The 10,497-nt window shown below is 45.8% G+C and overlaps 1 pseudogene; it reads right to left on the bottom strand.

Annotated features, from left to right (window-relative positions):
- Positions 1-4,137: 4,137 nt before the first annotated feature.
- LOC109574774 (large ribosomal subunit protein eL20 pseudogene) lies at positions 4,138-4,710 on the bottom strand (annotated as a pseudogene).
- Between the last annotated feature and the right edge of the window lie 5,787 nt (positions 4,711-10,497).

A 10,497-nucleotide genomic window follows, 5' to 3' on the forward strand; every position in this document is an offset into this window, starting at 1 on the left:
GACCTGTGTCCCAGGCCTGGTGAAGGGGGTGACATCAGCCCACAATGGTGCCTTCAAGTTGGTTGAAAGACTTTTGATTTTAATGTTATACCAAGGTACTGACTTTAGATTTGTTAGTCTTCCACTGCATGAAATACTTGAATTTTCTCAGTCATCTTTGCTGTTTATTCATTTCTGAGCACCTTTTAATATGGGTAAGAGAAAGGATGTGAACACACTGCAGCCCCTGCATGCAGGTACATTTACTCCTAATAAACCACTGAGACCAAGCTCCTGGTGGGCATGGGTGACCTGCCTTTGGTCAAGTCTCTGAGGCTGGGTTTCCTCCTAGGAAAGTGTGGGAGAAAATACGCGCCTTGTTTTTCATATACGGCTGTTGTGAGGATTCAGTGGGCTAATAGATTATTCATTTATGTTTTTCTCAACAGATATTTATCAAAAGCCTACTCCGTGCCCACCCTCCTCCAAACTTAGGGGGTTCTCAATGAACCAGATAGACAAGAACCCTAATGTCAAACTATTTACATTCCATAATACATCCATGGTTTTCAATTGTTTTTAAATTAAAAATTATTTGTTATATCTTACCTGGAAATCCAATATGTAAAATACATAGAAAGGAAATAAGATCAGGGATTAAAGTTCTGCCTATTTCTTTCAGCCCCAGTTTCCCCAGTGGACTTTGGGAGTACTGTTTGGAGTGCTTCTAGAAATTTCTTCACATTTCACTCAGCGTGTGAGAACTCACTGACTCCCGACTTTGCAAATAGTGTATGGGTAGGGCCACCCAGCAGAGAAGGCGATGGCACCCCACTCCAGTACTCTTGCCTGGAAAATCCCATGGACGGAGGAGCCTGGTGGGCTGCAGTCCATGGGGTCGCTGGGAGTCGGGCACGACTGAGAGACTTCACTTTCACTTTCCACTTCCATGCATTGGAGAAGGAAATGGCAACCCACTCCAGTGTTCTTGCCTGGAGAATCCCAGGGACGGCGGAGCTTGGTGGGCTGCTGTCTATAGGGTCACACAGAGTCGAACACGACTGAAGTGACTTAGCAGCAGCAGCAGCGCCACCCAGACCCCTTATGCTGGTGAGACTAGCAGCGGAGGGAGCCTTCACCCTGGGCCTGCAGAGTAAAAGGAGGGAGTAATCATTGGTGAGAGCTGCTGAGATTTAGTGAGAGCTGCAGCCAAAGGAGAAGCTGCTTGCGTGGCTTCAGCAGAGGGACGCAGCTGCTGCCAGACCAAAGCTGGGCTGGAAGGGGCTCTGATTTCTGTTCCTCCCCTTTCCTTCTTCCCTCCCATTTCCTGCCAGTGTGCTCCAGGGGTGGAATCCATCCAGAAGCCGGAGGCAAGGAAGCCCTCCTGGTGCAGGCACAGAGCAAGGCGGGGATGGGTGGGGAGCTGACCTGTCACCCCTGACAGTGCCCTGCACTGTGCCAGGCACCCTGAGAGGTGCTGCAGGTACAAAATGGGTGAGCCGCAGCCCTGTTCTAGAACGCAAGTCAGTGGTAACTCCAGGAGAGTGTGACGAAGACAAGCGCTGGCTTAGAATCATGTCCAGGTGAAAATAAAATGACAGCTCAGAAACAATCTAGAAGCTGGAATCCTCACACATAGTTCGACTTCTATGCACCAGTAGCCTCTGGACCAAAACCCACATTGATAATTGATGCCTTCTTGTCTGTTTTTCTGACAGGGTCCTGCCAGGGAAATGCAGACCCTTGGTCCTTCAATATTCAGCGACGTGGTCTCCTCGTCAGTAAAGACTGTTTTACTAATAGCATTAAAAGGTGCTGTCAATAACATAGTAGTAAGGAGTAGAGACAGACTCCCACGGCACCCCCACCCATGTGTCACACCAGCTCAAGATGTTCTGTCATCTCAGAGGAGGCAAAACGGCTGCAACCGTGCAAAATATGATAAACCACGAAACAAAATAGGACATGACATCTGCTCCTTAAATAGTGAAACCTGAGCTGCAGCTTTATGGGTCTGGCAAACATGCTGTGTGTGTGGGTACCATTCTGAACACTGAAGATGAAGATAAACTATGTGGACTGGCTCCTGCAGTAGATGATTCCTTTCCCGTCTCAGTTTGTCTCCATCAGGGAGTAGAAGTGGGCATGGGTGTGGCAGGACTCCTGTCCCTAAGCATTGGTGACCCCTCTCCTGCAGTGACTGGCTGAAGGCAGATCCCAAAAAGCCCCAGGGGTTTGCTGGTTCCCTGAGCCCACTGAGGGAGCACCTGCTGACCAAGAGTGGACAAGAAATTTCATCCTAAATATTGTAGCTCAGTCTCAAATTGAAGTTCCACTGGGATTGTTAGGAAAAATGGAAATAAATTCTCAGTCAGAGGGATGAAAAGAATTGGTTTTGGTCAGAGAAGATTTGTTGATGTTTCTAAATGCCAGCAAACATGTGGCCAAAACATCCTAAAAGGACTCCGAGATTCCGTGATTCTGATGTGGTTTTTAGAAGAATTTCAAACTAAGTCATTTTGTTAGCTGACCCTGAGTACCAGTTCTTTAAGGAAAAGGAAAAGGGACACATATTTTGGCAACATTCCTCCCATGGCTGAGCCTGAGCCTCTGGGAAGGTGGGAAGGTTTCAATGAATTTTGTGGGCTCTTTTGCAAAGCCAAAACCTGACAGAGGTGGCGATTGTGAGTTCCTTTCTGAACAGCAATTGAAACCGAAAGAGCAGAAAGTTCAGTTTGGAACACAGGCTGTTCTAGTTGATTTTGTTCTCGGGGAGCTGCTATTTCCATCCACCCGACTGAGCTTTTTAAATGTGGACAATAGAGAAGTGATCCAGCTGGGAGGGTGGGGAGAGGAGCCCCAGGAGGTGACAACAGTGTACCCGTTGTTCAGCAGACACACCAGCACAACCGGGGACATGAGGGGTGTCGGCCGGGTTCTCAGGCTGATGAGGGCTCTGCTTTGCTTCCGTCCTGGCTGCTCCCTGTGAGGAAAGCTGTGGCTCCTCCTTGTCACCAGGGACTTGACAAGAACGAGGTGTTCCATGTTCCCGAGGAAAGAGTTCATGAACCTGAGGTTCCTTAGCAAGTAACGAGAGTTAGCATGCTGAGAGTGTCAGGCTTGTTGATTGTCTTTTCCGTGACTGTGTAAATGGTACTTTTTTCTTTTCTTTGAAAACTGGAGGTTTAAAGGGCCAGTTTTATTCATGGAAGGCTTCCTTGGTGGCTCAGATGGTAAAGAATCCTCCTGAAATGCAGGAGACCCGGGTTCAGTCCGTTGGTTGGGAAGGTCCCCTGGAGAAGGAAATGGCAACCCACTCTGGTATTCTTGCCTCGAGAATCCTATGGACAGAGGAGACTGGTGGGCTATAGTCCATGGGGTCACAAAGAGTCAGACACGACTGAGTCTAAGACTTTATTCATGGAAAATTGGCTGGAAGAATGCTTTTGGGGTTAAGTGCCAAAGCACAGTTTCCTTCTCTTTTCCCCCTTTGAATGTAGTTAACCCATTTCGCACTGAGTGTTGAAAAATAAGCCAGGGAAACTGCAGCTGGGCCTGTCGGAGAGGGAGGCAGGGAGCCCCTGGCTCTGGGTGGGACAGGTGGGAAGGGGGTGGGGGTAGGGGGCAGGATGAGGAGGGGGAGAAGTGGGGCACTAGCATCTTCCTGCTCTCAGTTTTCTTCATACCAAAGAAGGAATCCCCTCCTCATCTCCCTGTTTCTCTCCTTGATCCTGTGTTGGGTGCCCCTCCACCAACTACTCGTGTGTGCCTTAGGCAGGTTATGTAACTTTCTGTTAAAGGGAAATCATAATAGTCTTAGGCATTCTGAGGATTCCTGGAGACAGTCCATCAGAAGCTCTTAGAATTGTGGAGAAAACAGTAGTTTCTTGGCAAATGCTGATAGACATCAGGGCTCCTCCTCCTGCTTCTGAGTCCTTCTGATCTCCCTGAGGCTCTTTGACCCCTGACTTGAGGCTGAGGGTGGGCCCTGGGTATAAGCAGTTAACTGGGAAAGTGGAGAAGAAGTATTTGTCCATAGAGTCCTCCTCACTTCTGGAAGCTGGTGAGAAGGTCAGTGACAACAGCTGACCCAGATACCATAGTAAGCATTGAGGATTCAGTGATAAGGGGCCCTCGCTTCTTTTTTTTTAGGTTTTCCCACTAAGTTTTATTTGGGCAGACCTGTGGACAGAGGGCCTGCACCTAAAAGAAGGTGTTGGGCCTCTTGGTGGTGAAGCGTGGCTTGTGCTGGCCACGGAGGACCCGGTGGGGCAGCAGGAACTCGATCTTGGGGTCATGGAACTGCTTGACCGCTGGTCAGTGGCACTTGCTGGCTGCGGTCTCCTCCACATTCAGGATCTGGATGGACTGGGCCCGGGCTCGGTGCCGGGCACCCATGTCTCAGTAGCACTGGGTGATGGCGCCAGAGGTGGTCAGGTCCTGGTACCCCCAGTACATGTGGGTGCCGCTGTGGGAGTCCTGGCGTAGCCAGATGCCGAAGTTCTTCACTCGCAGGGGAGATTTCTCGAACACCTGTCCACAGTAGACGATTTCCCCCGAGGATTTCTTCATCTTCTTCAACTGAGACACAAAGTACCAGAAGTGGGACTTGGCAACAACATGATTAGGTGCAAAAATTCTCATGCAATAGAGGGGCGGTATGCAGCATTTGGGGGTTGGCAGGCAGAGCCCCATCACCGTATACTCTCGAAGCATCTCTGAGGCCTTCATGGCGCTCTATCCACGATCGCCACCGCTCTCTAAAAGGCCAGTGTGTGCTGTTGATTGTGCCACACAGAGGGAGTGCTGAGGCACACAGATCTGTAGAGGGTGATGATATGTAAGAAAGAAACTACCTTGATGCAGAGAGAAGTACGTATAATGAACAGTAGTAGAAAGTGAAGGACTGCCTATAGATCAGGAGTAGCTCCAAAACTCAAGACTTGAGAAGACTCACTTGGGCTTGACCTGAGGCCACAGAGGCTTCCCAGGCGACACTAGTGGTAAAGAGCCCGCTTGCCAATGCAGGAGATGTGGGTTCGGTCCCTGGGTGGGGGAAATCCCCTGCTGTAGGAAATGGCAACCCCTTCCAGTGTTTTTGCCTAGGAAATTCCACGGACCAAGGAGACTGGTGGGCTAGTCCGTGGGACTGCAAAGAGTCAGACATGATGGAGTGACTGAACACTTGAGGCTGTAGAAATGACGTTATTTCCCCAGTAGAACTGGGAGCTAAACACAGTGGAACAGGGAAGAGCAGCAGGCCTTTGTAGGGAGAGTTTTGAGATGGAAAGGGTTAAGGTCAGAGATCAGGCAGAAGTAATCTGCTGTCATTTTCACCATCAATAGCAAATGTTTGCTGAATCTCTGGACACTTTTATCTCATAAACAACACCCATGGACTTTGAAACCAGACTGTTTACATGGAACAATCCTACTTGTATAGTGTGTTTACTGTAATTTTTCAGAACATAGTGAAAACTTTTATATTCTAAGTGACTGATTGAGGGGGCTTGCATGATAAATCTGTACTGAAGAGAAATGCATAGAAGAAATAGGGTAAAGGTTACAATATTAATAATTAAAAATATTACAAATGTTGCACTCCCCTTCCCCTGCCCCTGCACTGAAACATGAAATATGAAATGCTCCTTTAGCCTCTATGGCAAAGACAGTGCAATGCATTCACCAAGCTCTATGACATTCAGTTCTTGGGCAAACAAGAAAATTACATTCCCAGTGCTCTTGCATCTAGTTGGAACCGTGAGGCTAGTTCTGGCCAGTTGAATATTAGTAGAAGTGATACAGCCACTAATGTTCCCTAGATCTTCTGCTCTTCTTTTTCCTTTCCAGGAGGCAGATGGAAGGAGACTAGATCCTGCCCAATCAATATCAGAATGCCAGTGGACTAGAAATAAAAGCAGCTGTAGCTTGATGAAATTTTAGGGTTATTTGTTGTAGAAGCCAGTGTTAACAACCCTGGATGGTACTGCCTCAGACAGCAAGAATAAGCAGTATTGAAATCCTATTATTAGAGTAACCATGGTGTTTCAGAGCAATAATAAATTTCTTTTGCCTTAAAATTCGGGGATGTTCCTGTTAAAGTGAGAATATAGAAGTATTAATATATTAAGCAACTGAAGTTCATGGTATTTGCTGCGGTCAGAGACACATAGAAAGGTGTAGATTCGTTCATTCATTTATTCAGTATTGAACAGGCACCTACTATGTGCTAGGCAATGGCTGGATGCTAGAGGTACTGAGAGTTTTTCTGACTGGGAGTTTGTGAAGAGTTTGTTCATTGGGATGGAGAATTTTTTTAGGTCTGAATGAGAAACATCCACTTGCTGGGGTGTTTCCCCCCTAGTTTTTGTTTCTCAGTCACACCCAGCAAGGGCAAGGGAAGAGTTCTAAACTACGAGCACCTGGGCCCACTCTTTGTGGTGCAAGTGGAGACAACTCCTTGGCAGAGAGGCCCTGGGCTGAGAGCAGGGAGGAAAGGAAATCCTTGTGTATCCAAGCTGGTGGGTAGGAGAGGTCTGTTTACTCATTTATGTTAGTCAAGACAGTCAAGACTGGAGCCTGGAGAACTTCTGGGGAGCTCGGGATTCCTTGGAATTAGAATCTGTTAGAAGGTCTTGATGTCTAAAAATGATCATTGGTATTAAAATAAGCAAAAAAAGCAGTGCAGTTTTTTCCCACCTGTATGTATATGTCCTTTGGAATTTTTTTAGCCTTCTTAGTGTGAGGGACATTCTGAATAATGGGGTGAGGATCTGAAGCAGAATTTTAAAATATCATATGAGCAAATTCCATATGTATAGAAAGAGATAAAAGAATTATCTAACCGTTGATAGTTGTTTCACTTTTATGCATAAAGTCTTCCTTAAGAGAAGGATGAATGACCTACTCATTTTTTTTTTTTAATGTTTTTGATGTGGACCATTTTTAAAGTCTTATTGAATTTGTTACAATATTGTTCCTGTTTATGTTTTGGTTTCTTGGTGGTGGGATCTTAGCTCTCCGGCCAGGGATTGAACCTGCACCCCTTGCATTGGAAGGTGAAACCGTAACCACTGGACTACCAGGAAAGTCCCTGCCTACTCTTAATTATCAAGGATGAGACTCAAACAAGCTGATATCCTGGGAAAGGGGACAGAACATTTTGTATCTGATGAAGAGAGCCCTTCACTTAATATGTGGAGTTCCGGAGAAGGAGAGACCAATTGCACGAAGAGATCAGGCCTTCGTATGAGAAAGAAATGGGAATATTCCAGATCTGCTGAAGGCAGACTCCTCTTAGGCTGAACTGGAAGGCAGTTGAAGTTAAGAACACTTCCTAGATGACATGTTCACCCTGGCATGATTTCAAGCCTTTACAGAAAAAAATGGCTGAGCATCAGAGGGTGGACTTGTGCCTGCAAAATGGAAGAGATGAAACCTTGGAATTATAACCCAGAGCAGGGACAAGCAATCATTCGCTGGAGCAGGGCCAAGAGGGACAGTGGTGCCAATGGGCTGATGACAGCGTCCAGTTCTTTCTCGCCCTCTTTCATCATTTGATTTCTGGACGCTACTTGTGCTCTTGGACAATAAGGGGTGTGTATTGTAAAACTGTGAGGAGGGAGGAGGCAGTGCTTGAGAGGACAGAAAGGGTATACAAAACTTGGAACAATTAAGTAAAAAAAAAAAAAAATCATCATCATATTTTCACTCACAATAGTTTGCAGGGGTTGTGTAGACCATGCCAGCCTTCAGTATATCTAAATGAAGAATGGGATTGAAATCTAGCCCCTAAATACATGCATTAAAGGCATATAGGGTGTGTAGCTATGGTGAAACAGATAATGGGCACAGAATTTGTAGCTGCCCTTTGAGCTTGGTCTGGCCTGAACATGTGAACAAGATGAATAATACATAAGAACAATGAGATCTATTCATTTATCCGAGCTAGTTTTGAGAAACAGAAACCAAATTACAATGGTTGCAGTACTGACTTAAAGGAGAACAGCAATTCATTTAAAACAGCTTCTTCAAAACTAGTTAACATACAGACTTCTTTTAAGGGAAATTTTACAGATTTCCACCACTGACTTAAATTATCTCTGCTGCTGCTAAGTCGCTTCAGTCGTGTCCGACTCTGTGCGATCCCATAGACTGCAGTCCACCAGGCTCTCCCATTCCTGGGATTCTCCAGGCAAGAACACTGAAGTGGGTTTCCATTTCCTTCTCCAATGCATGAAAGTGAAAAGTGAAAGTGAAGTCGCTCAGTCGTGTCCGACTCCCAGCGACCCCATGGACTGCAGCCCACCAGGCTCCTCCGTCCATGGGATTTTCCAGGCAAGAGTACTGGAGTGGGGTGCCATTGCCTTCTCCAAAATTATCTCTGCCATAATGATATGGTCTTTCTTTTCTCCTTTTTTTTTGTGCTTGGGGACAAGTGGTGGTAGTTTATTCGGTAAATCGTGTCTGACTCTTGCGACCTCATGTACGACTTACTGTAGTCCGCCAGTCTCCTCTGTCCATGAGATTCTCCAGGCAAGAATACTGGAGTGGCTTGCCATTTCCTTCTCCAGGGGATTTTCCTGACTCAGGGATCGAACCTGGGTCTCTGTGGAGATTTTTAAATCTTGAGTTTCTGATTTTTTTAAAAATCAGATTTGGAGAATTTCAACCATTATCTCTTCCAATCTTTTCTTTTATCATCACACTCACCCCAGTTAATCCAATAACATATAACTAAGTTGCTTGAAGTTGTTCCATAGCTCACTGATACTCTGTTTTATGTTTTTCAGTTTTTCCCATTTCTCAGGGACTACTCTCCTACACAGCTGGATGCCCAGTGTCTGAAAATCATTGTTTTATATGTTTTCACCCTGTTTCTTTCTTTTTTCCCCCCAGTAATTCCAGCAGGAAGGTACAGGTCTTGGCTACTCCATCTTGGTTGAAAGGTGAATGAAACCATCAAGAGTAACTTTAAAATTTCTCTCTCAAAAAATAGGAACCATTCTTTCTCCCAGAAGCCTTCAGGAAATGTGTCTTTCAGGTTCACTAATCATGAATGGTCATGTGTTGACTGCAAAGCCATAATTCTTGCAGCACATGACTAGCTCTGTGGTTCTGCTCAAACAATTCACCTGCCTCATACCCTCCCCGGCCACCAAAGTCCTGCCTTAGAGAAGCACAGTTTCCTCATCACAGACCCTGAGACAGTTTTGTGCACAGAGAGAAGCCTTGCTGCTTGAAGGGTACTCATGAGACCAGAACTATGGGTACCACCTGGAGGTTTGTTAGAAATACAGAATTTCAGGCCTCCCCCTCCCAGCCTACTCAATCATAATCTGTAGTTTAATACGATCCCTGCATGCTTCATGTACACATTAAAGTTTGAGAAGCGCTATGGTTAGATCTAGATGTCCTTCTGTGACTTCTCAGAGTCCTCTCCAGGGTAGTGATTCTTTAACTCAATAGCAGATGACCTGGTCAGTCTTGATCATTCCAGTGAGGTGTGTCTAACTGTCTTATCGATGTTGTGACTCTGGTTAAGGTTGTATTGTCAACAAACATGTTTTCTTCAAACTCTTCACAACTTGGAGTCACACAGGAGAGCTGATCTCTGAAGATCCCAGGTGCACAGCTGCACTGGATAAGCACAAGCTAGACATGAATATCCAGGGGACGTGGCCTTGAATGTCAGAAGCACTGTACTTATGCTGTTCCACTGGGGTTATCAGGTGGTTATAAATCATGATACTTTCAGGACCTTCACAGATAATATACTTCATTCTGTACTAGCTTAGGAATGTTGGCGTTATCTTACAGAATGGTGATAGTGACAGGTCTGAAATCTGACTTTCAGTTTTCTAATTTACAGGGCAAGAAAACTGACTTCTCTGGACCTCACTTTTTTGTAAATTGAAGGAATTAGATTGCTAGTGAAAGTGTTAGTCACTCAGTCATGTCACTCTTTGTGACCCCATGGACTGTAGCCCACCAGGCTCCTCTCTCCCTGGAATTTTTCAGGCAAGAATACTGGAGTGGGGTGCCATTCCCTTCTCCAGGGGACTTTCCTGACCCAGGGATTGAAACTGAGTCACCTGCATTGGTAGGTGGATTCTTTATCAACTGAGCCACCAGGGAAGTCCAGATAATATCTTTACTATAGCTGTAAAACTTGACTGTGATCATGCAGAGCACACTCTGTATAAGTTTATGAAGACTGAAAATGATGAACATAGACAGAGACTTGGAAAGGACTTTGAACGACTACTAAGATTACTCCTCCAGAAACATCACAAAGCAGGACATGGAGCTCACTGTGACATGGGGAGACAGGCTATGACTGCAGTTATGAGACTGACTCACGTGCTCCAAGTTCAGATGCCTTACAGGGACACTACTTATAGAAACAGAAAGGAACATTCTGTCTACTTCTGCTTCTGCAGGAGGCGAGGTCTTACCTAGACAAGTATGAGCTTTGCTGCTTCAGCTTCTTCATTTAGTGAAGGTTCAGTGATTGTG

Source organism: Bos indicus, chromosome 20, assembly GCF_029378745.1.
Source record: "Bos indicus isolate NIAB-ARS_2022 breed Sahiwal x Tharparkar chromosome 20, NIAB-ARS_B.indTharparkar_mat_pri_1.0, whole genome shotgun sequence".
NCBI lineage: Eukaryota > Metazoa > Chordata > Mammalia > Artiodactyla > Bovidae > Bos > Bos indicus.